Below are 23,239 nucleotides of genomic sequence, written 5' to 3' on the forward strand. Positions count from 1 at the left end.
GATGCAGTGACGTTTATGTTTCCTGGTGTCAACCTGTATTATTTCAGTAGACATTGAAATGAGGATGCATCTTGCTGCCTTTCCAATGAAGCAAGTTTAATTCAGTAATAGGTGAAAAACCATTCCTACTAAAGGTGTTAATCAGAGACTTGGCTTTGTGGACACTTTTCAGAGAGCAAATTTGTTAGCATAAACATAAAATCAGAAAATGAAGAGCTGTTTAATCACTCAATTGGACTTTTCAGCCAGCATAATTTTTTTTCTCTGCAACCCACTGCTAAATTGTGCTTCCTAGCTGTTTTTTATAAAATCACTTAATCAAATCTAACTCTGATTACATCAGAGAAGGCCGGGTACCCTACACCATAAGAGGGGGTTTGAAATTTTGACTTGTCTACTTAAAGATCACCAAAATCTGATAACAAGGTCAATTACGTCCCTGGGTGGGATTGAATCACCAACCTTTAGGTTAATAGCCATACACACTAACTGATTGCGCCATAGCGACACTTTGCGAAAGTACATACTGACAAAGGCTAATAAGCATTCATCTAGAACGTTTCCTAGAAAAACTTTAAAAAGTCAATAATCTGGAGAATTTTTGTAAGAAACACATTGGTACTTTCCCATGATGAGTGAGTGCTTCAGGATCTCTTGCACTTACATGGGCTATTAACCAAAAGGTTCCCACCCAGTGATGTAATTGACCTTGTGATCAGATTTTGGTGATCTTTAAGTAGACAAGTCAAAATTTCAAACCCCCTCTTATGGTGTAGGGTACCTGGCCTTCTCTGACGTAATCAGAGTTAGATTTAATTAAGGTGCGCAAGGGCATAGAAGGGAGCGGTTTAAGAAAAGAGAAGTGGAAACAGACAGCAAACTAGGCTGGAGAGAGACCTGAGACAAAGAGATCTGAATTATACGAGAGCCGACCAGGGGAAACACAAATTATGCAGTCAAGTTTCCCACATTTGGGGAAATCGCAGGAGCAGCACACCCAGAGTGCAATGGGTGAGCCTTGCCCTGGGAGAAGCACCTTCATGATCATAGTATCTCACCTGGCAGGTAAGTAGGAGTTGGGCTAGTGCTGGGGAGGGTCGCTGCTCGGGTACGCCCCTGTCAAGTGAAGGAGATCCAACTGAGGCAGCACAAGGGAACTCTCGAAAGAAGAACAAGGCTAGAGGAAGATCTGAGACAAAGAAATCTGACTTTTACCAGAGCTGACCAGAGGAAAGCACAAACACAGTCCCCCACTACCACCAGGAAACATTAACGCCACTGCATCCTTGCTGCTTTCTCATGTGGTAGTCTATTTAATGTGAAAACAAGGTGATATCTAATTAGCACACAGAAAAGAAAATTAAGTGAATTTTTGAAAGAAAACAATACTGTCAATATACTATTAAAACAAATTAAAATGGTAAAAGTTATTGTACTTTAAGTAAAAATAAAAGAGCAAAAATGTCAATCCCAGTTTTGGATTACTTTAATTAACAAAAAAAATGCATATAGCAGAGGATAGTTTCAATCTGCCTACCTCTGGGTTATGGACCCAGCATGCTTCCATTACAGTACTCTGCTGCACATGTATGTGCAAGAGATCCTGAAGCACTCACTCATCATGGGAAAGTACCAATGTGTTTCTTCATTGGTTGATGGAAGAAACATCTTACAAAAACTCTCCACATTATTGACTTTTTAAAATGTTTCTAGGAAACGTTCTAGATGAATGCTTATTAGCCTTTTTCAGTATATGCTTTTGCAAAGTGTCGCTGTGGCGCAATCAGTGTGTAAGGCTATTAACCAAAAGGTTGGTGGTTCAATCCCACCCAGGGACGTAATTGACCTTGTTATCAGATTTTGGTGATCTTTATGTAGACAAGTCAAAATTTCAAACCCCCTCTTATGGTGTAGGGTACCTGGCCTTCTCTGATGTAATCAGAGTTAGATTTGATTCAGTGATTTTATAAAAACAGCTAGGAAGCACAATTTAGCAGTGGGTTGCAGAGAAAAAGAAATATGCTGGCAAAAAAATCCAATTGAGTGATTAAACAGCTCTTCATTTTCTGGCTTTATTTTTATGCTAACAAATTTGTTCTCTGAAAAGTGTCCACAAAGCCAAGTCTCTGATTAACACCTTTGTAGGGATGGTTTTTCACCTATTACTAAATTAAACTTGCTTCATTGGAAAGGCAGCAAGATGCATCCTCATTTCAATATCTACAGAAATAATACAGGTTGACACCAGGAAACATTAACGCCACTGCATCCTTGCTGCTTTCTCATGTGGAAGTCTGTTTAATGTGAAAACAAGGTGATATCTAATTAGCACACAGGTAAGGAATTAAGAAAATCTTTATTTAAGGGTGAAGATGTTTCTCACAAAATCGTTGCCCCAATGCATCATTGAAATTCAAGCTGGAACGATGATTTTAATATATCACTTGTACATTTTGTATTGCTCTTCTGGTGACAATGTAGTTTGTTTTTGTCAATTACCATTTTAATAATAGGGTAAAGAAAATTAATTGGATTTTTGAAAGAAAACAATACTGTCAATATACTATTAAAACAAATTAAAATGGTAAAAGTTATTGTACTTTAAGTAAAAATAAAAGAGCAAAAATATCAATCCCAGTTTTGGATTACTTTAATTAACAAAAAAAAATGCATATAGCAAAGGATAGTTTCAATCTGCCTACCTCTGGGTTATGGACCCAGCATGCTTCCATTACAGTACTCTGCTGCACATGTAAGTGCAAGAGGTCCTGAAGCACTCACTTATCATGGGAAAGTACCAATGTGTTTCTTCATTGGTTGATGGAAGAAACATCTTACAAAAACTCTCCACATTATTGACTTTTTAAAATGTTTCTAGGAAACGTTCTAGATATATGCTTATTAGCCTTTGTCAGTATGTACTTTTGCAAAGTGTCGCTGTGGCGCAATCAGTTAGTGTGTATGGTTATTAACCAAAAGGTTGGTGGTTCAATCCCACCCAGGGACGTAATTGACCTTGTTATCAGATTTTGGTGATCTTTAAGTAGACAAGTCAAAATTTCAAACCCCCTTCTTATGGTGTAGGGTACCTGGCCTACTCTGATGTAATCAGAGTTAGATTTGAATAAGTGATTTTATAAAAAAAACAGCTAGGAAGCACAATTTAGCAGTGGGTTGCAGAGAAAAAGAAATATGCTGGCAGAAAAATCCAATTGAGTGATTAAACAGCTCTTCATTTTCTGGCTTTATTTTTATGCTAACGAATTTGTTCTCTGAAAAGTGTCCACAAAGCCAAGTATCTGATTAACATATTTGTAGGGATGGTTTTTCACCTATTACTAAATTAAACTTGCTTCATTGGAAAGGCAGCAAGATGCATCCTCATTTCAATATCTACTGAAATAATACAGGTTGACACCAGGAAACATTAACGCCACTGCATCCTTGCTGCTTTCTCATGTGGAAGTCTGTTTAATGTGAAAACAAGGTGATATCTAATTAGCACACAGGTAAGGAATTAAGAAAATCTTTATTTAAGGGTGAAGATGTTTCTCACAAAATCGTTGCCCCAATGCATCATTGAAATTCAAGCTGGAAAGATGATTTTAATATATCACTTGTACATTTTGTATTGCTCTTCTGGTGACAATGTAGTTTGTTTTTGTCAATTACCATTTTAATAATCGGGTAAAGAAAATTAATTGGATTTTTGAAAGAAAACAATACTGTCAATATACTATTAAAACAAATTAAAATGGTAAAAGTTATTGTACTTTAAGTAAAAATAAAAGCTAAAATATCAATCCCAGTTTTGGATTACTTTAATGAACAAAAAAAAAATGCATATAGCAAAGGATAGTTTCAATCTGCCTACCTCTGGGTTATGGGCCCAGCATGCTTCCATTGCAGTACTCTGCTGCACATGTAAGTGCAAGAGATCCTGAAGCACTCACTCATCATGCGAAAGTACCAATGTGTTTCTTCATTGGTTGCTGGAAGAAACATCTTACAAAAACTCTCCAGATTATTGACTTTTTAAAGTTTTTCTAGGAAACGTTCTAGATGAATGCTTATTAGTCTTTGTCAGTATGTACTTTTCGCAAAGTGTCTCTGTGGCGCAATCGGTTAGTGTGTTCAGCTATTAATCAAAAGGTTGGTGGTTCAATCCCATCCAGGGACGTAATTGACCTTGTGAACAGATTTTGGTAATATTTAAGTAGACAAGTCAAAATTGCAAACCCCCTCTTATGGTGTAGGGTACCTGGCCTTCTCTGATGTAATCAGAGTTAGATTTCATTAAGTGATTTTATAAAAAAACAGCTAGGAAGCACAATTTAGCAGTGGGTTGCAGAGAAAAAGAAAAATGCTGGCAGAAAAATCCAATTGAGTGATTAAACAGCTCTTCATTTTCTGGCTTTATTTTTATGATAACAAATTTGTTCTCTGAAAAGTGTCCACAAAGCCAAGTATCTGATTAACATCTTTGTAGGGATGGTTTTTCACCTATTACTAAATTAAACTTGCTTCATTGGAAAGGCAGCAAGATGCATCCTCATTTCAATATCTACGGAAATAATACAGGTTGACACCAGGAAACATTAACGCCACTGCATCTTTGCTGTTTTCTCATGTGGAAGTCTGTTTAATGTGAAAACAAGGTGATATCTAATTAGCACACAGGTAAGGAATTAAGAACATCTTTATTTAAGGGTGAAGATGTTTCTCACAAAATCGTTGCCCCAATGCATCATTGAAATTCAAGCTGGAAAGATGATTTTAATATATCACTTGTACATTTTGTATTGCTCTTCTGGTGACAATGTAGTTTGTTTTTGTCAATTACCATTTTAATAATCGGGTAAAGAAAATTAATAGGATTTTTGAAAGAAAACAATACTGTCAATATACTATTAAAACAAATTAAAATGGTAAAAGTTATTGTACTTTAAGTAAAAATAAAAGAGCAAAAATATCAATCCCAGTTTTGGATTACTTTAATTAACAAAAAAAATGCATATAGCAGAGGATAGTTTCAATCTGCCTACCTCTGGGTTATGGACCCAGCATGCTTCCATTACAGTACTCTGCTGCACATGTAAGTGCAAGAGATCCTGAAGCACTCACTCATCATGGGAAAGTACCAATGTGTTTCTTCATTGGTTGATGGAAGAAACATCTTACAAAAACTCTCCACATTATTGACTTTTTAAAATGTTTCTAGGAATCGTTCTAGATGAATGCTTATTAGCCTTTGTCAGTATGTTCTTTTGCAAAGTGTCGCTGTGGCGCAATCAGTTAGTGTGTAAGGCTATTAACCAAAAGGTTGGTGATTCAATCCCACCAAGGGACTTAATTGACCTTGTTATCAGATTTTGGTGATCTTTAAGTAGACAAGTCAAAATTTCAAACCCCCTATTATGGTGTAGGGTACCTGGCCTTCTCTAATGTAATCAGAGTTAGATTTGATTCAGTGATTTTATAAAAACAGCTAGGAAGAACAATTTAGCAGTGGGTTGCAGAGAAAAAGAAATATGCTGGCAGAAAAATCCAATTGAGTGATTAAACAGCTCTTCATTTTCTGGCTTTATTTTTATACTAACAAATTTGTTCTCTGAAAAGTGTCCACAAAGCCAAGTCTCTGATTAACACCTTGATAGGGATGGTTTTTCACCTATTACTAAATTAAACTTGCTTCATTGGAAAGGCAGCAAGATGCATCTTCATTTCAATGTCTACTGAAATAATACAGGTTGACACCAGGAAACATTAACGCCACTGCATCCTTGCTGCTTTCGCATGTGGAAGTCTGTTTAATATGAAAACAAGGTGATATCTAATTAGCACACAGGTAAGGAATTAAGAAAATCTTTATTTAAGGGTGAAGATGTTTCTCACAAAATCGTTGCCCCAATGCATCATTGAAATTCAAGCTGGAAAGATGATTTTAATATATCACTTGTACATTTTGTATTGCTCTTCTGGTGACAATGTAGTTTGTTTTTGTCAATTACCATTTTAATAATCGGGTAAAGAAAATTAAGTGGATTTTTGAAAGAAAACAATACTGTCAATATACTATTAAAACAAATTAAAATGGTAAAAGTTATTGTACTTTAAGTAAAAATAAAAGAGCAAAAATATCAATCCCAGTTTTGGATTACTTTAATTAACAAAAAAAAATGCATATAGCAGAGGATAGTTTCAATCTGCCTACCTCTGGGTTATGGACCCAGCATGCTTCCATTACAGTACTCTGCTGCACATGTAAGTGCAAGAGGTCCTGAAGCACTCACTTATCATGGGAAAGTACCAATGTGTTTCTTCATTGGTTGATGGAAGAAACATCTTACAAAAACTCTCCACATTATTGACTTTTTAAAATGTTTCTAGGAATCGTTCTAGATGAATGCTTATTAGCCTTTGTCAGTATGTACTTTTGCAAAGTGTAGCTGTGGCGCAATCAGTTAGTGTGTAAGGCTATTAACCAAAAGGTTGGTTATTCAATCCCACCCAGGGACTTAATTGACCTTGTTATCAGATTTTGGTGATCTTTAAGTAGACAAGTCAAAATTTCAAACCCCCTATTATGGTGTAGGGTACCTGGCCTTCTCTGATGTAATCAGAGTTAGATTTGATTCAGTGATTTTATAAAAACAGCTAGGAAGCACAATTTGGCAGTGGGTTGCAGAGAAAAAGAAATATGCTGGCAGAAAAATCCAATTGAGTGATTAAACAGCTCTTCATTTTCTGGCTTTATTTTTATGCTAACTAATTTGTTCTCTGAAAAGTGTCCACAAAGCCAAGTATCTGATTAACATATTTGTAGGGATGGTTTTTCACCTATTACTAAATTAAACTTGCTTCATTGGAAAGGCAGCAAGATGCATCCTCATTTCAATATCTACTGAAATAATACAGGTTGACACCAGGAAACATTAACGCCACTGCATCCTTGCTGCTTTCTCATGTGGAAGTCTGTTTAATGTGAAAACAAGGTGATATCTAATTAGCACACAGGTAAGGAATTAAGAAAATCTTTATTTAAGGGTGAAGATGTTTCTCACAAAATCGTTGCCCCAATGCATCATTGAAATTCAAGCTGGAAAGATGATTTTAATATATCACTTGTACATTTTGTATTGCTCTTATGGTGACAATGTAGTTTGTTTTTGTCAATTACCATTTTAATAATAGGGTAAAGAAAATTAAGTGGATTTTTGAAAGAAAACAATACTGTCAATATACTATTAAAACAAATTAAAATGGTAAAAGTTATTGTACTTTAAGTAAAAATAAAAGCTAAAATATCAATCCCAGTTTTGGATTACTTTAATGAACAAAAAAAAAATTCATATAGCAAAGGATAGTTTCAATCTGCCTACCTCTGGGTTATGGGCCCAGCATGCTTCCATTGCAGTACTCTGCTGCACATGTAAGTGCAAGAGATCCTGAAGCACTCACTCATCATGCGAAAGTACCAATGTGTTTCTTCATTGGTTGCTGGAAGAAACATCTTACAAAAACTCTCCAGATTATTGACTTTTTAAAGTTTTTCTAGGAAACGTTCTAGATGAATGCTTATTAGTCTTTGTCAGTATGTGCTTTTTGCAAAGTGTCTCTGTGGCGCAATCGGTTAGTGTGTTCAGCTATTTATCAAAAGGTTGGTGGTTCAATCCCACCCAGGGACGTAATTGACCTTGTGATCAGATTTTGGTGATATTTAAGTAGACAAGTCAAAATTGCAAACCCCCTCTTATGGTGTAGGGTACCTGGCCTTCTCTGATGTAATCAGAGTTAGATTTGATTAAGTGATTTTATAAAAAAACAGCTAGGAAGCACAATTTAGCAGTGGGTTGCAGAGAAAAAGAAAAATGCTGGCAGAAAAATCCAATTGAGTGATTAAACAGCTCTTCATTTTCTGGCTTTATTTTTATGATTACAAATTTGTTCTCTGAAAAGTGTCCACAAAGCCAAGTATCTGATTAACATCTTTGTAGGGATGGTTTTTCACCTATTACTAAATTAAACTTGCTTCATTGGAAAGGCAGCAAGATGCATCCTCATTTCAATATCTACGGAAATAATACAGGTTGACACCAGGAAACATTAACGCCACTGCATATTTGCTGTTTTCGCATGTGAAAGTCTGTTTAATGTGAAAACAAGGTGATATCTAATTAGCACACAGGTAAAGAATTAAGAAAATCTTTATTTAAGGGTGAAGGTGTTTCTCACAAAATCGTTGCCCCAATGCATCATTGAAATTCAAGCTGGAAAGATGATTTTAATATATCACTTGTACATTTTGTATTGCTCTTCTGGTGACAATGTAGTTTGTTTTTGTCAATTACCATTTTAATAATAGGGTAAAGAAAATTAAGTGGATTTTTGAAAGAAAACAATACTGTCAATATACTATTAAAACAAATTAAAATGGTAAAAGTTATTGTACTTTAAGTAAAAATAAAAGAGCAAAAATATCAATCCCAGTTTTGGATTACTTTAATTAACAAAAAAAAATGCATATAGCAGAGGATAGTTTCAATCTGCCTACCTCTGGGTTATGGGCCCAGCATTTTTCCATTGCAGTACTCTGCTGCACATGTAAGTGCAAGAGCTCCTGAAGCACTCACTCATCATGGGAAAGTACCAATGTGTTTCTTCGTTGGTTGATGGAAGAAACATCTTACAAAAACTCTCCAGATTATTGACTTTTTAAAGTTTTTCTAGGAAACGTTCTAGATGAATGCTTATTAGCCTTTGTCAGTATGTACGTTTGTAAAGTGTCTCTGTGGCGCAATCTGTTAGTGTGTTTGGTTATTAATCAAAGGGTTGGTGGTTCAATCCCACACAGGGATGTAATTGACCTTGTTATCAGATTTTGGTGATCTTTAAGTAGACAAGTCAAAATTTCAAACCCCCTTCTTATGGTGTAGGGTACCTGGCCTACTCTGATGTAATCAGAGTTAGATTTGAATAAGTGATTTTATAAAAAAAACAGCTAGGAAGCACAATTTAGCAGTGGGTTGCAGAGAAAAAGAAATATGCTGGCAGAAAAATCCAATTGAGTGATTAAACAGCTCTTCATTTTCTGGCTTTATTTTTATGCTAACGAATTTGTTCTCTGAAAAGTGTCCACAAAGCCAAGTATCTGATTAACATATTTGTAGGGATGGTTTTTCACCTATTACTAAATTAAACTTGCTTCATTGGAAAGGCAGCAAGATGCATCCTCATTTCAATATCTACTGAAACAATACAGGTTGACACCAGGAAACATTAACGCCACTGCATCCTTGCTGCTTTCTCATGTGGAAGTCTGTTTAATGTGAAAACAAGGTGATATCTAATTAGCACACAGGTAAGGAATTAAGAAAATCTTTATTTAAGGGTGAAGATGTTTCTCACAAAATCGTTGCCCCAATGCATCATTGAAATTCAAGCTGGAAAGATGATTTTAATATATCCCTTGTACATTTTGTATTGCTCTTCTGGTGACAATGTAGTTTGTTTTTGTCAATTACCATTTTAATAATCGGGTAAAGAAAATTAATTGGATTTTTGAAAGAAAACAATACTGTCAATATACTATTAAAACAAATTAAAATGGTAAAAGTTATTGTACTTTAAGTAAAAATAAAAGCTAAAATATCAATCCCAGTTTTGGATTACTTTAATGAACAAAAAAAAAAATGCATATAGCAAAGGATAGTTTCAATCTGCCTACCTCTGGGTTATGGGCCCAGCATGCTTCCATTGCAGTACTGTGCTGCACATGTAAGTGCAAGAGATCCTGAAGCACTCACTCATCATGCGAAAGTACCAATGTGTTTCTTCATTGGTTGCTGGAAGAAACATCTTACAAAAACTCTCCAGATTATTGACTTTTTAAAGTTTTTCTAGGAAACGTTCTAGATGAATGCTTATTAGTCTTTGTCAGTATGGACTTTTCGCAAAGTGTCTCTGTGGCGCAATCGGTTAGTGTGTTCAGCTATTAATCAAAAGGTTGGTGGTTCAATCCCATCCAGGGACGTAATTGACCTTGTGATCAGATTTTGGTAATATTTAAGTAGACAAGTCAAAATTGCAAACCCCCTCTTATGGTGTAGGGTACCTGGCCTTCTCTGATGTAATCAGAGTTAGATTTGATTAAGTGATTTTATAAAAAAACAGCTAGGAAGCACAATTTAGCAGTGGGTTGCAGAGAAAAAGAAAAATGCTGGCAGAAAAATCCAATTGAGTGATTAAACAGCTCTTCATTTTCTGGCTTTATTTTTATGATAACAAATTTGTTCTCTGAAAAGTGTCCACAAAGCCAAGTATCTGATTAACATCTTTGTAGGGATGGTTTTTCACCTATTACTAAATTAAACTTGCTTCATTGGAAAGGCAGCAAGATGCATCCTCATTTCAATATCTACGGAAATAATACAGGTTGACACCATGAAACATTAACGCCACTGCATCTTTGCTGTTTTCTCATGTGGAAGTCTGTTTAATGTGAAAACAAGGTGATATCTAATTAGCACACAGGTAAGGAATTAAGAACATCTTTATTTAAGGGTGAAGATGTTCTCACAAAATCGTTGCCCCAATGCATCATTGAAATTCAAGCTGGAAAGATGATTTTAATATATCACTTGTACATTTTGTATTGCTCTTCTGGTGACAATGTAGTTTGTTTTTGTCAATTACCATTTTAATAATCGGGTAAAGAAAATTAATAGGATTTTTGAAAGAAAACAATACTGTCAATATACTATTAAAACAAATTAAAATGGTAAAAGTTATTGTACTTTAAGTAAAAATAAAAGAGCAAAAATATCAATCCCAGTTTTGGATTACTTTAATTAACAAAAAAAATGCATATAGCAGAGGATAGTTTCAATCTGCCTACCTCTGGGTTATGGACCCAGCATGCTTCCATTACAGTACTCTGCTGCACATGTAAGTGCAAAAGATCCTGAAGCACTCACTCATCATGGGAAAGTACCAATGTGTTTCTTCATTGGTTGATGGAAGAAACATCTTACAAAAACTCTCCACATTATTGACTTTTTAAAATGTTTCTAGGAATCGTTCTAGATGAATGCTTATTAGCCTTTGTCAGTATGTACTTTTGCAAAGTGTCGCTGTGGCGCAATCAGTTAGTGTGTAAGGCTATTAACCAAAAGGTTGGTGGTTCAATCCCACCCAGGGACTTAATTGACCTTGTTATCAGATTTTGGTGATCTTTAAGTAGACAAGTCAAAATTTCAAACCCCCTGTTATGGTGTAGGGTACCTGGCCTTCTCTGATGTAATCAGAGTTAGATTTGATTCAGTGATTTTATAAAAACAGCTAGGAAGCACAATTTAGCAGTGGGTTGCAGAGAAAAAGAAATATGCTGGCAGAAAAATCCAATTGAGTGATTAAACAGCTCTTCATTTTCTGGCTTTATTTTTATGCTAACAAATTTGTGCTCTGAAAAGTGTCCACAAAGCCAAGTATCTGATTAACACCTTTGTAGGGATGGTTTTTCACCTATTATTAAATTAAACTTGCTTCATTGGAAAGGCAGCAAGTGATGTCATCCAAGCAGTGGGTCAAAGTTGGCTTCAAACCTCGTCTGCTTATGAAAAGAGAAAAGGGGTATGCAGGGCATGGCGGCCTTTTGCGGTGCTTGGATGACCCCTAGTTCGCATTAAATAATGCAGTCGAGTTTCCCACATTTGGGGAAATCACAGGGGTGAGCATACCCAGAATGCAATGAATGAACCGCACCCTGGGAGAACAGTCTTCATGACCATGGTATCTCCTATGCAAAATAAGTATGATTTGGGATAGGGCTGGGGAGGGCCGCTGCTCAGGCACATCTCTGTCAAGTAAAGGAGATTCAACTGAGGCAGCACAAGGGAACTCTCATCTGGGGACAACAACTGCAGGGAGAACACATATTTTCAGATGAACATGGGAGGGCAGAAGGCTGCCTAATACTGAAGCACCCCCAAACAACAAACCAAATGCAACAACTAGTGCAAGCATTCCTGGGGGAAGGCCTGCAGCAGATGGATTTGCATATGGCGATGTCATCCAAGCAGTGGGTCAAAGTTGGCTTCAACCCTCGTCTGCATATGAAAAGAGAAAAGGGGCGTGCAGGGCATGGCGGCCTTTTGCGGCACTTGGATGACCCCTAGTTCGCATTAAACACCTCCACCCTCCGTCGGTGTGGGGCTCATGTTGGCTATGCCCCAGCCCCTGAAGGATTCAAGCTGATTTCTTGCAGCAGCTGGGCACTGTAACAGCTCCAGAGCTGCTCTGTAAGGCAAGTAAAAGGGTGTGGGCCCTGCAGCACTACCTGTAGTTCGCATTGTGCGAGACCCCTAGTTCGCATTAAACACCCCCACCCTCCTTCGGTGTGGGGCTCATGTTGGCCATGCCCCAGCCCCTGAAGCATTCACGCTGATTTCTTGCAGCAGCTGGGCACTGTAACAGCTCAAGAGCTGCTCTATAAGGCAAGTAAAAGGGTGTGGGCCCTGCAGCACTACCTGTAGTTTGCATTGTGCATTGGAAGGCACAAAGTAAGCAGACGGGAGGAGAAGTCAGGATAGTGCACAAGGGTATAGACGGGAGGGGCTCAAGAAAAAAGAAGTGGAAACAGACAGCAAACTAGGCTTCCAATGCACAATGCAAACTACAGGTAGTGCTGCAGGGCCCACACCCTTTTACTTGCCTTACAGAGCAGCTCTGGAGCTGTTTAATCACTCAATTGGATTTTTCTGCCAGCATAATTTTTCTCTTACGTCCTAGAGGATGCTGGGGACTCCGTAAGGATAGACGGGCTCCGCAGGAGACATGGGCACTTTAAGAAAGACTTTAGATCTGGGTGTGCACTGGCTCCTCCCTCTATGCCCCTCCTCCAGACCTCAGTTTACTACTGTGCCCAGAGGAGACTGGGTGCTTTTCAGGGAGCTCTCCTGAGTTTCCTGACAGAAAGTATATTTGTTAGATTTTTTTATTTTCAGGGAGCCTGCTGGCAACAGACTCCCTGCATCGAGGGGCGGAGGGGAGAGATGCACACCTACTTCTGTGAGTTGATAGGCTCTGCTTCTTAGGCTACTGTACAGCATTAGCTCCAGAGGGATCGGTACGCAGGTCTCACCCTCGCCGTCCGTCCCAGAGCCGCGCCGCCGTCCCCCTCGCAGAGCCGGAAGATAGAAGCCGGGTGAGTATGAGAAGAAAAGAAGACTTCAGAGGCGGCGGAAGACTTCATGATCTTCACTGAGGTAACGCACAGCAGTAAAGCTGTGCTCCATTGCTCCAATACACCTCACACACGGCAGTCAGTGTAAGGGTGAAGGGCGCAGGGGGGACGCCCTGGGCAGCAATATAGACCTCTCTTTGGCAAAATAAATATATATGCAGCTAGGCACTGTATATATATATAAGAGCCCCCGCCATTTTTTTACTATATTTGAGCGGGACAGAAGCCCGTCGCTGAGGGGGTGGGGCTTCTCCCTCAGCACTCACCAGCGCCATTTTCTCCACAGCACCGCTGAGGGGAAGCTCCACGGACTCTCCCCTGCTTATACCACGGTAGAAAGAGGGTCTTAAAGAAGAGGGGGGCACATAATTAGGCGCATATATATATGGAAATACAGCGCTACTGGGTAAACATAAAATTATTGTGTTTTTTTCCTGGGTCATATAGCGCTGGGGTGTGTGCTGGCATACTCTCTCTCTCTGTCTCTCCAAAGGGCCTTGTTGGGGAACTGTCCTCAGATAAGAGGATTCCCTGAGTGTATGGTGTGTCGGTACACGTGTGTCGACATGTCTGAGGTAGAAGGCTCTCCTAGAGAGGAGCAGGAGCAAATTAATGTGGTGTCTCCATCGACAACGCCGACACCTGACTGGATGGATATGTGGAATGTTTTAAGTGCTAATGTAAACTTATTACACAAGAGATTAGACAAAGCTGAAGCTAGGGAACAGTCAGGGAGTCAACCCATGCCTGTCCCTATGTCGCAGGGACCTTCGGGGTCTCAAAAGCGCCCACTATCCCAAATAGTTGACACAGATACCGACACAGATTCTGACTCCAGTGTCGACTACGATGATGCAAAGTTACAGCCAAAATTGGCTAAATGTATTCGATATATGATTATTGCAATAAAAGATGTTTTGCACATCACAGAGTCCCCTGTCCCTGACACGAGGGTACACATGTATAAGGGAAAGAAACCTGAGATAACCTTTCCCCCCTCACATGAGTTGAACGAATTATGTGAAAAAGCTTGGGAATCTCCAGACAAAAAGCTGCAGATTCCCAAAAGGATTCTTATGGCGTATCCTTTCCCGCCAATGGACAGGATACGGTGGGAATCCTCCCCTAGGGTGGATAAAGCATTGACACGCTTATCCAAAAAGGTAGCGCTGCCATCCCAGGATACGGCTACCATCAGGGACCCTGCTGACCGCAAGCAGGAGGTTACCCTAAAGTCCATTTACACACATTCTGGTACCTTACTCAGACCGGCAATTGCGTCGGCCGGGGTTGTAGCGCGGTGGCAGCATGGACAGATACCTTATCAGCAGAGATTGAGACCCTAGATAAGGATGCTATGTTATTGACCATAGGGCATATAAAAGATGCTGTCCTATATATGAGAGATGCTCAAAGTGACATTAGTCTACTGGGTTCTAGAATAAACGCTATGTCGATTTCTGCTAGACGAGTCCTATGGACCCGGCAATGGACAGGTGATGCCGACTCAAAAAGGCATATGGAGGTTTTACCTTACAGGGGTGAGGAATTGTTTGGGAAAGGTCTCTCGGACCTAGTCTCCACAGCTACAGCTGGTAAATCAAATTTTTTGCCTTATATTCCCTCACAGCCTAAGAAAGCACCACATTATCAAATGCAGTCCTTTCGATCACAGAGAAACAAGAAAGTACGAGGTGCGTCCTTTCTTGCCAGAGGTAAGGGCAGAGGGAAGAAGCTGCACAACACAGCTAGTTCCCAGGAACAGAAGTCCTCCCCGGCCTCTACAAAATCCACCGCATGACGCTGGGGCTCCGCTAAAGGAGTCCGCCCAGTTGAGGGCACGTCTTCGAGTTTTCAGCCACATCTGGGTTCATTCGCAGGTGGATCCCTAGGCAATAGAAATTGTTTCTCAGGGTTACAAGCTGAAATTCGAAGAGGTGCCTCCTCGCCGGTTTTTCAAATCGGCCCTACCATCTTCTCCCCAGGAAAGGGAGATAGTGTTAAATGCAATTCACAAATTGTATCTTCAACATATGCAGATGAGGGTTCCAGCCAACTTTGGCCCACTGCTTGGATGACATCACCGTATGTAAATCCGTCTTCTGCAGACCTTCTCCCAGGAATGCTTGTACTAGTTGTTGCATTTGGTTTGTTGTTTGGGCGTGCTTCAGTATTAGGCAGCCTTCTGCCCTCCCATGTTCATCTGAAAATATGTGTTCTCCCGGCAGTTGTTGTCCCCAGATGAGAGTTCCCTTGTGCTGCCTCAGTTGAATCTCCTTTACTTGACAGAGATGTGCCTGAGCAGCGGCCCTCCCCAGCCCTATCTCAAATCATACTTATTTTGCATAGGAGATACCATGGTCATAAAGATTGTTCTCCCAGGGTGAGGTTCATTCATTGCATTCTGGGTATGCTGACCCCTGTGATTTCCCCAAATGTGGGAAACTCAACTGCATTATTTGTGGTAGTGGGGCACTGTGTTTGTGTTTTCCTCTTGTCAGCTCTGGTAAAAGTCAGATTTCTTTGTCTCAGATCTTCCTCTAGCCTTGTTCTTCTTTCGAGAGTTCCATTGTGCTGCCTCAGTTTGATCTCCTTCACTTGACAGGGGGGTACCCGAGCAGCGACCCTCCCCAGCTCTAGCCCAACTCCTACATACCTGCCAGGTGAGATACTATGATCATGAAGGTGCTTCTCCCAGGGCAAGGCTCACCCATTGCACTCTGGGTGTGCTGCTCCTGCGATTTCCCCAAATGTGGGAAACTTGACTGCATAATTTGTGTTTCCCCTGGTCGGCTCTCGTATAATTCAGATCTCTTTGTCTCAGGTCTCTCTCCAGCCTAGTTTGCTGTCTGTTTCCACTTCTGTTTTCTTGAGCCGCTCCCTTCTATGCCCTTGCGCACTATCCTGACTTCTCCCGTCTGCTTACTTTGTGCCTTCCAACGCACAATGCGAACTACAGGTAGTGCTGCAGGGCCCACACCCTTTTACTTGCCGTACAGAGCAGCTCTGGAGCTGTTACAGTGCCCAGCTGCTGCAAGAAATCAGCTTGAATGCTTCAGGGGCTGGGGCATAGCCAACATGAGCCCCACACCGAAGGAGGGTGGAGGTATTTAATGCGAACTAGGGGTCATCCAAGCACCGCAAAAGGCCGCCATGCCCTGCATAACCCTTTTCTCTTTTCATATGCAGATGAGGGTTCCAGCCAACTTTGGCCCACTGCTTGGATGACATCACCGTATGCAAATCCGTCTTCTGCAGACCTTCTCCCAGGAATGCTTTTACTAGTTGTTACATTTGGTTTGTTGTTTGGGGGTGCTTCAGTATTAGGCAGCCTTCTGCCCTCCCATGTTCATCTGAAAATATGTGTTCTCCCTGCAGTTGTTGTCCCCAGATGAGAGTTCCCTTGTGCTGCCTCAGTTGAATCTCCTTTACTTGACAGAGATGTGCCTGAGCAGCGGCCCTCCCCAGCCCTATCCCAAATCATACTTATTTTGCATAGGAGTTTCCATGGTCATGAAGATTGTTCTCCCAGGGTGAGGTTCATTCATTGCATTCTGGGTATGCTGACCCCTGTGATTTCCCCAAATGTGGGAAACTCGACTGCATTAATTGTGGTAGTGGGGGACTGTGTTTGTGCTTTCCTCTGGTCAGCTCTGGTAAAAGACAGATTTCTTTGTCTCAGATCTTCCTCTAGCCTTGTTCTTTTTTCGAGAGTTTCCTTGTGCTGCCTCAGTTGGATCTCCTTCACTTGACAGGGGGGTGCCCGAGCAGCGACCCTCCCCATCTCTAGCCCAACTCCTACTTACCTGCCAGGTGAGATACTATGATCATGAAGGTGCTTCTCCCAGGGCAAGGCTCACCCATTGCACTCTGGGTGTGCTGCTCCTACGATTTCCCCAAATGTGGGACACTTGACTGCATAATTTGTGTTTCCTCTAGTCGGCTACTCGTATAATTCAGATCTCTTTGTCTCAGGTCTCTCTCCAGCCTAGTTTGCTGTCTGTTTCCACTTCTCTTTTCTTGAGCCGCTGCCTTCTATGCCCTTGTGCACTCTCCTGACTTCTCCTGTCTGCTTACTTTGTGCCTTCCAACGCACAATGCAAACTACAGGTAGTGCTGCAGGGCCCACACCCTTTTACTTGCCTTTCAGAGCAGCTCTGGAGCTGTTACAGTGCCCAGCTGCTGCAAGAAATCAGCTTGAATGCTTCAGGGGCTGGGGCATAGCCAACATGAGCCCCACACCGACGGAGGGTGGAGGTGTTTAATGCGAACTAAGGGTCATCCAAGCGCCGCAAAAGGCCGCCATGCCCTGCATACCCCTTTTCTCTTTTCATATGCAGATGAGGGTTCCAGCCAACTTTGGCCCACTGCTTGGATGACATCACCGTATGCAAATCCGTCTTCTGCAGACCTTCCCCCAGGAATGCTTGTACTAGTTGTTGCATTTGGTTTGTTGTTTGGGGTGCATTAGGCAGCCTTCTGCTCTCCCATGTTCATCTGAAAATATGTGTTCTCCCTGCAGTTGTTGTCCCTAGATGAGAGTTCCCTTGTGCTGCCTCAGTTGAATCTCCTTTACTTGACAGAGATGTGCCTGAGCAGCGGCCCTCCCCAGCCCTATCCCAAATCATACTTATTTTGCATAGGAGATACCATGGTCATGAAGATTGTTCTCCCAGGGTGAGGTTCATTCATTGCATTCTGGGTATGCTGACCCCTGTGATTTCCCCAAATGTGGGAAACTCGACTGCATTATTTGTGGTAGTGGGGGACTGTGTTTGTGCTTTCCTCTGGTCAGCTCTGGTAAAAGTCAGATTTCTTTGTCTCAGATCTTCCTCTAGCCTTGTTTTTTTTCGAGAGTTTCCTTGTGCTGCCTCAGTTGGATCTCCTTCACTTGACAGGGGGGTATCCGAGCAGCGACCCTCCCCAGCTCAAGCCCAACTCCTACTTACCTGCCAAGTGAGATACTATGATCAGGAAGGTGCTTCTACCAGGGCAAGGCTCACCCATTGCACTCTGGGTGTGCTGCTCCTACGATTTCCCCAAATGTGGGACACTTGACTGCATAATTTGTGTTTCCTCTGGTCGGCTACTCGTATAATTCAGATCTCTTTGTCTCAGGTCTCTCTCCAGCCTAGTTTGCTGTCTGTTTCCACTTCTCTTTTCTTGAGCCCCTGCCTTCTATGCCCTTGTGCACTTTCCTGACTTCTCCTGTCTGCTTACTTTGTGCCTTCCAACGCACAATGCAAACTACAGGTAGTGCTGCAGGGCCAACACCCTTTTACTTGCCTTACAGAGCAGCTCTGGAGCTGTTACAGTGCCCAGCTGCTGCAAGAAATCAGCTTGAATGCTTCAGGGGCTGGGGCATAGCCAACATGAGCAGCAAGATGCAGCACTGGACTATTAGTAATGTACTGTTGTATGCTGAGCACCACAATGCAGCACAAGACAATGAGCAGTGATACTGAGCACTGATGAGGATACTACAGAGAACTGACACTGAGCAGGAGAGACACACTACTAGTATTACTGAGCAGCAATAAGTAACCACTGATACTGGGCACTGATATTGAGATTTCCACTGAGAGAACATAGCCACGTCCTCTCCGCTCTCTCTTCAATGCACGAGTAAAAATGGCGGCAACGCGCAGCTCTTTATATGGAATCCGAATCTCGCGAGAATCCGACAGCGGGATGATGACATTTTCCCTTGTTCAGGTTTTCCGAGTCAGGCGGGAACAACCGAGCCTGCCTCGGACCAGTGTAAACCACGTGGAGTTCGTCGGGAATTCGGTTCTCGGAGAACCGAACCCGCTCCTCTATATATACTATATTACTATGTTACTGTAGTATACAGAACACCACAATGCAATGAGCAGTGATAGTGAGCACTGATGAGGATACTAGAACTGACACTGAGCAGCAAGATGCAGCACTGGACTATTAGTAATGTACTGTAGTATGCTGAGCACCACAATGCAGCACAAGACAATGAGCAGTGATACTGAGCACTGATGAGGATACTACTGAGAACTGACACTGAGCAGGAGAGACACACTACTAGTATTACTGAGCAGCAATAAGTAACCACTGATACTGAGCACTGATATTGAGATTTCCACTGAGAGAACATAGCCACGTCCTCTCCGCTCTCTCTTCAATGCACGAGTAAAAATGGCAGCAACGCGCAGCTCTTTATATGTTACAGTGCCCAGCTGCTGCAAGAAATCAGCTTGAATGCTTCAGGGGATGGGGCATGGCCAACATGAGCCCCACACCAAAGGAGGGTGGGGGTGTTTAATGCAAACTAGGGGTCATCCAAGCACTGCAAAAGGCCGCCATGCCCTGCATGCCCCTTTTCTCTATGGAATCCGAATCAGCATGAATGCTTCAGGGGATGGGGCATGGCCAACATGAGCCCCACACCAAAGGAGGGTGGGGGTGTTTAATGCGAACTAGGGGTCATCCAAGCACTGCAAAAGGCCGCCATGCCCTGCATGCCCCTTTTCTCTTTTTATATGCAGATGAGGGTTCCAGCCAACTTTGGCCCACTGCTTGGATGACATCACCGTATGCAAATCCTTCTGCTGCAGACCTTCCCCCAGGAATGCTTGTACTAGTTGTTGGATATGGTTTGATATTTGATGGTGCTTCAGTATTAGGCAGCCTTCCGCCCTCCCATGTTCATCTGAAAAGATGTGGTCTCCCTGCAGTTGTTGTCCCCAGACGAGAGTTCCCTTGTGCTTCCTCAGTTGAATCTCCTTAACTTGACGGGGGAGGGGCTGCCCGAGCTGCCACCCTCCCCAGCCCTATCCCAACTCATACTTATTTTACATATTAGATCTCTTGATCATGAAGATTGTTCTCACAGGGTGAGGTTCATCCATTATATTTTAAAATAGGAAGGTACAAATTACATATTTGAATTGCATCTATGTGCTGGATTCAAATGTCCCCCCCCCCTTCCTTTCTCAATTGTGCCCGTCAGCAGCTATTCTAAGGTTGCTGCCAATGGGTGTGACACATTCATTTCTTCTGTGGGGTACACTGGACTCCACAAGGATTCACATTGGGGTGTAGAGTAGGATCTTGATCTGAGGCACCAACCGGCTCAAAGCTTTTGACTGTTCCCAAGAAGCTCAGTGCATTCTCCTCTATAACCCCGCTTCCATGAACAGGGAGCTCAGTTTGTAGTTGGTGCCTTCAGTAGCAGGCCAATTAACAGGGGCCTGCCTCAGGCAGCCTATTCTTAGCTATTAATTTTGACAAGAAAAGAAGAACTTGTTTTATGAGAATCTACAAGGGCTGCAGCAGGCTAGGTCTAATAGACATCTTTACTGCAGCTTCATCACTCCCAGCGGCGCTGTATACTCCCGTGCCCTGGTTGCTGGGTCACTGCAGCGGAGGCTCCGGTTTCATCCTAAGGTCAGTCACACACACACCACCCTTCCGGATCACGAGGCCGCTGATGAAGGGGAGCGAGGCCGTAGGGGGTGGGCCGTGTGCGCACTGCGGTGGACACTGATTACTGGGCAGCCGCTCCACTAGCCACCAGGTACAGTTAAGGAGCACAGGTCTGGGGGTTTTTCTCCTATATTAACCCAATTTTGTACTGCCCGCAGCGCATTGTGATAGGTAATAGGGCCTGATTCAGGTTGGATTGCAATCACAATAAGCGATCCAACTGCAAAAATTGCTAAGAGCATACGCATGTGCCTGCATTTTCTGCGGCACCCCGCAGAGAATGTGATCGCCTCTGCCTGTCAATCGGGGCGGGGAAGGGGGGGAGAGGTGGGTCAGCAACACTCCATTTCCAAGTCAGGGATGGAGCGGTGCGGGGGCAAGGCTTCAAAATGGGGTCTGCAACGGAGGAGACACAGGGGGCGTGGTCACAGCGGCTGTATGACATCACATTCAGCCGCTGTGATCACAAAAATGGTGGCGGCTTCCTGCGCGCACATACAGTCTGCACCAGCAGGAGCCTACACCATTTTTTATGATCACGCTGAACTGCAGTGCGACTGCAATTACAGCATGGTCAAGAAGGGAGGCGTCATGCTGGGTGGCCATGCCCTGTCACTATGCAGGAGCCAGCACCTCTCACACACTAGTCCCCGGGTGCAGCCCCCAACCCCCGGGACACCCGGAGCAACAAAATGTAGATTCAGGCCACCAGGCCACGCCCCTACCTATGAAACCATGCCTCCTTTTTACCATTGCGCTGCTTATCTGCGCGCACTGCATTACAATCTCCCTCGCCACCTCTCTGGGTGTCACCAGTGATAGTGACACCTCTGCCATGCTTGTAGCAGCTGGTCCTAAGATCTACGCCTCACACCCTGAGTGTTTGCCCTTGTGACTTGTTGATCATCATAGCGAAGCAGATGCTTACAGAAAACTGCAGGGGCTTAGATTGAAAATAAAAAAAATGATGGGTATAAGGTAGAGAGGAGCGGGTTCGGTTCTCCGAGAACCGAATTCCCCACGAACTCCACGTGGTTTACACTGGTCCGAGGCAGGCTCGGTTGTTCCCGCCTGACTCGGAAAACCTGAACAAGGGAAAATGTCATCATCCCGCTGTCGGATTCTTGCGAGATTCGGATTCCATAGAGAAAAGGGGCATGCAGGGCATGGCGGCCTTTTGCAGTGCTTGGATGACCCCTTGTTCGCATTAAACACCCCCACCCTCCTTTGGTGTGGGGCTCATGTTGGCCATGCCCCATCCCCTGAAGCATTCAAGCTGATTTCTTGCAGCAGCTGGGCACTGTAACAGCTCCAGAGCTGCTCTGTAAGGCAAGTAAAAGGGTGTGGGCCCTGCAGCACCACCTGTAGTTCGCATTGTGCGTTGGAAGGCACAAAGTAAGCAGACGGGAGGAGAAGTCAGGATAGTACACAAGGGCATCCTTTTCTCTTAGTCCGTAGAGGATGCTGGGGTCACATTAAGAACCATGGGGTATAGACGGGATCCGCAAGAGACATGGGCACTTTAAGACTTTCAAAGGGTGTGAACTGGCTCCTCCCTCTATGCCCCTCCTCCAGACTCCAGTTATAGGAACTGTGCCCAGGGAGACGGACATTTCGAGGAAAGGATTTATAGTTAAACTAAGGTGAGCATCTTACCAGCTCACACCTTAAGCATGCCGCAGAACGTGGCATTCAACAGAACACAAGCCAACGGCATGAACAATTGCAGCAAAAAGCTGACCAGAACCGTAACACAACATGTGTATAACCACAAGTAATAACTGCAGACACAGTATGGACTGGGACGGGTGCCCAGCATCCTCTACGTACTAAGAGAAAAGGATTTACCGGTAGGTATTAAAATCCTATTTTCTCATACGACCTAGAGGATGCTGGGGTCACATTAAGAACCATGGGGTTATACCAAAGCTCTTGAACGGGTGGGAGAGTGCGTACGACTCTGCAGCACCGAATGACCCAACTTGAGGTTATCATCAGCCAAGGTATCAAACTTGTAAAACTTAGCAAAAGTGTTTACTAAATAGCTGCTCGGCAAAGTTGCAATGCCGAGACTCCCCGACCAGCTGCCCAGGATGAACCCACCTTTCTAGTAGAATGGGTCTTCACCTAATTCAGTAACGGCAATCCTGCCGTGGAATGAGCATGCTGAATCTTACCACAGATCCAGCGCATAATGGTCTGCATGGAAGCAGGACACCCAATCATGTTGGGAGCATACAGGACAAACAGAGCCTCTGTTTTCCTAATCTGAACCGTTCTGGTGACATAAATTTTCAAAGTTCTGACCACAGCCAGAGACTTTGACTCAACGAAGGTGTCAGTGGCCAAAGGCACCATGTGGAAAGATGAACCACCTTCGGCAGAAATTGTTGACGTGTCCTCAATTCTGCTCTATCTTCATGAAAGATCAAATAAAGGCTCTTGTGATACTGCATGGTTTGTACTGTTTTCCATGTGCTCCCAGATCTTTCAAGCAAGTAGCATGGTCAAGAAAGTTCTGTTTGAAAAGAAACA

General features: G+C 42.6%; 7 non-coding genes and 1 pseudogene across 7 annotated transcripts; 6 read left to right on the forward strand and 2 right to left on the reverse strand.

The window, feature by feature from the left end:
- Window positions 1-910: 910 nt before the first annotated feature.
- LOC135043882 (U1 spliceosomal RNA) lies at window positions 911-1,073 on the reverse strand. Its single transcript, XR_010236670.1, has one exon. It is a non-coding gene; the product is annotated as a U1 spliceosomal RNA (small nuclear RNA).
- A 10,562-nt stretch (window positions 1,074-11,635) lies between these two features.
- Window positions 11,636-11,814, reverse strand: LOC135043935 (U1 spliceosomal RNA; annotated as a pseudogene).
- Window positions 11,815-15,575: 3,761 nt separating this feature from the next.
- On the forward strand, window positions 15,576-15,739 carry LOC135043976 (U1 spliceosomal RNA). Its single transcript, XR_010236745.1, has one exon. It is a non-coding gene; the product is annotated as a U1 spliceosomal RNA (small nuclear RNA).
- Window positions 15,740-15,891: 152 nt separating this feature from the next.
- On the forward strand, window positions 15,892-16,054 carry LOC135043899 (U1 spliceosomal RNA). The gene has a single exon (XR_010236686.1). It is a non-coding gene; the product is annotated as a U1 spliceosomal RNA (small nuclear RNA).
- A 671-nt stretch (window positions 16,055-16,725) lies between these two features.
- Window positions 16,726-16,889, forward strand: LOC135043979 (U1 spliceosomal RNA). The gene has a single exon (XR_010236748.1). It is a non-coding gene; the product is annotated as a U1 spliceosomal RNA (small nuclear RNA).
- Window positions 16,890-17,041: 152 nt separating this feature from the next.
- On the forward strand, window positions 17,042-17,205 carry LOC135043901 (U1 spliceosomal RNA). Its single transcript, XR_010236688.1, has one exon. It is a non-coding gene; the product is annotated as a U1 spliceosomal RNA (small nuclear RNA).
- A 664-nt stretch (window positions 17,206-17,869) lies between these two features.
- LOC135043876 (U1 spliceosomal RNA) lies at window positions 17,870-18,033 on the forward strand. The gene has a single exon (XR_010236665.1). It is a non-coding gene; the product is annotated as a U1 spliceosomal RNA (small nuclear RNA).
- A 151-nt stretch (window positions 18,034-18,184) lies between these two features.
- LOC135043930 (U1 spliceosomal RNA) lies at window positions 18,185-18,348 on the forward strand. The gene has a single exon (XR_010236705.1). It is a non-coding gene; the product is annotated as a U1 spliceosomal RNA (small nuclear RNA).
- Window positions 18,349-23,239: the final 4,891 nt, after the last annotated feature.

This window comes from Pseudophryne corroboree, unplaced genomic scaffold (genome assembly GCF_028390025.1).
Source record: "Pseudophryne corroboree isolate aPseCor3 unplaced genomic scaffold, aPseCor3.hap2 scaffold_884, whole genome shotgun sequence".
Taxonomy (NCBI): domain Eukaryota; kingdom Metazoa; phylum Chordata; class Amphibia; order Anura; family Myobatrachidae; genus Pseudophryne; species Pseudophryne corroboree.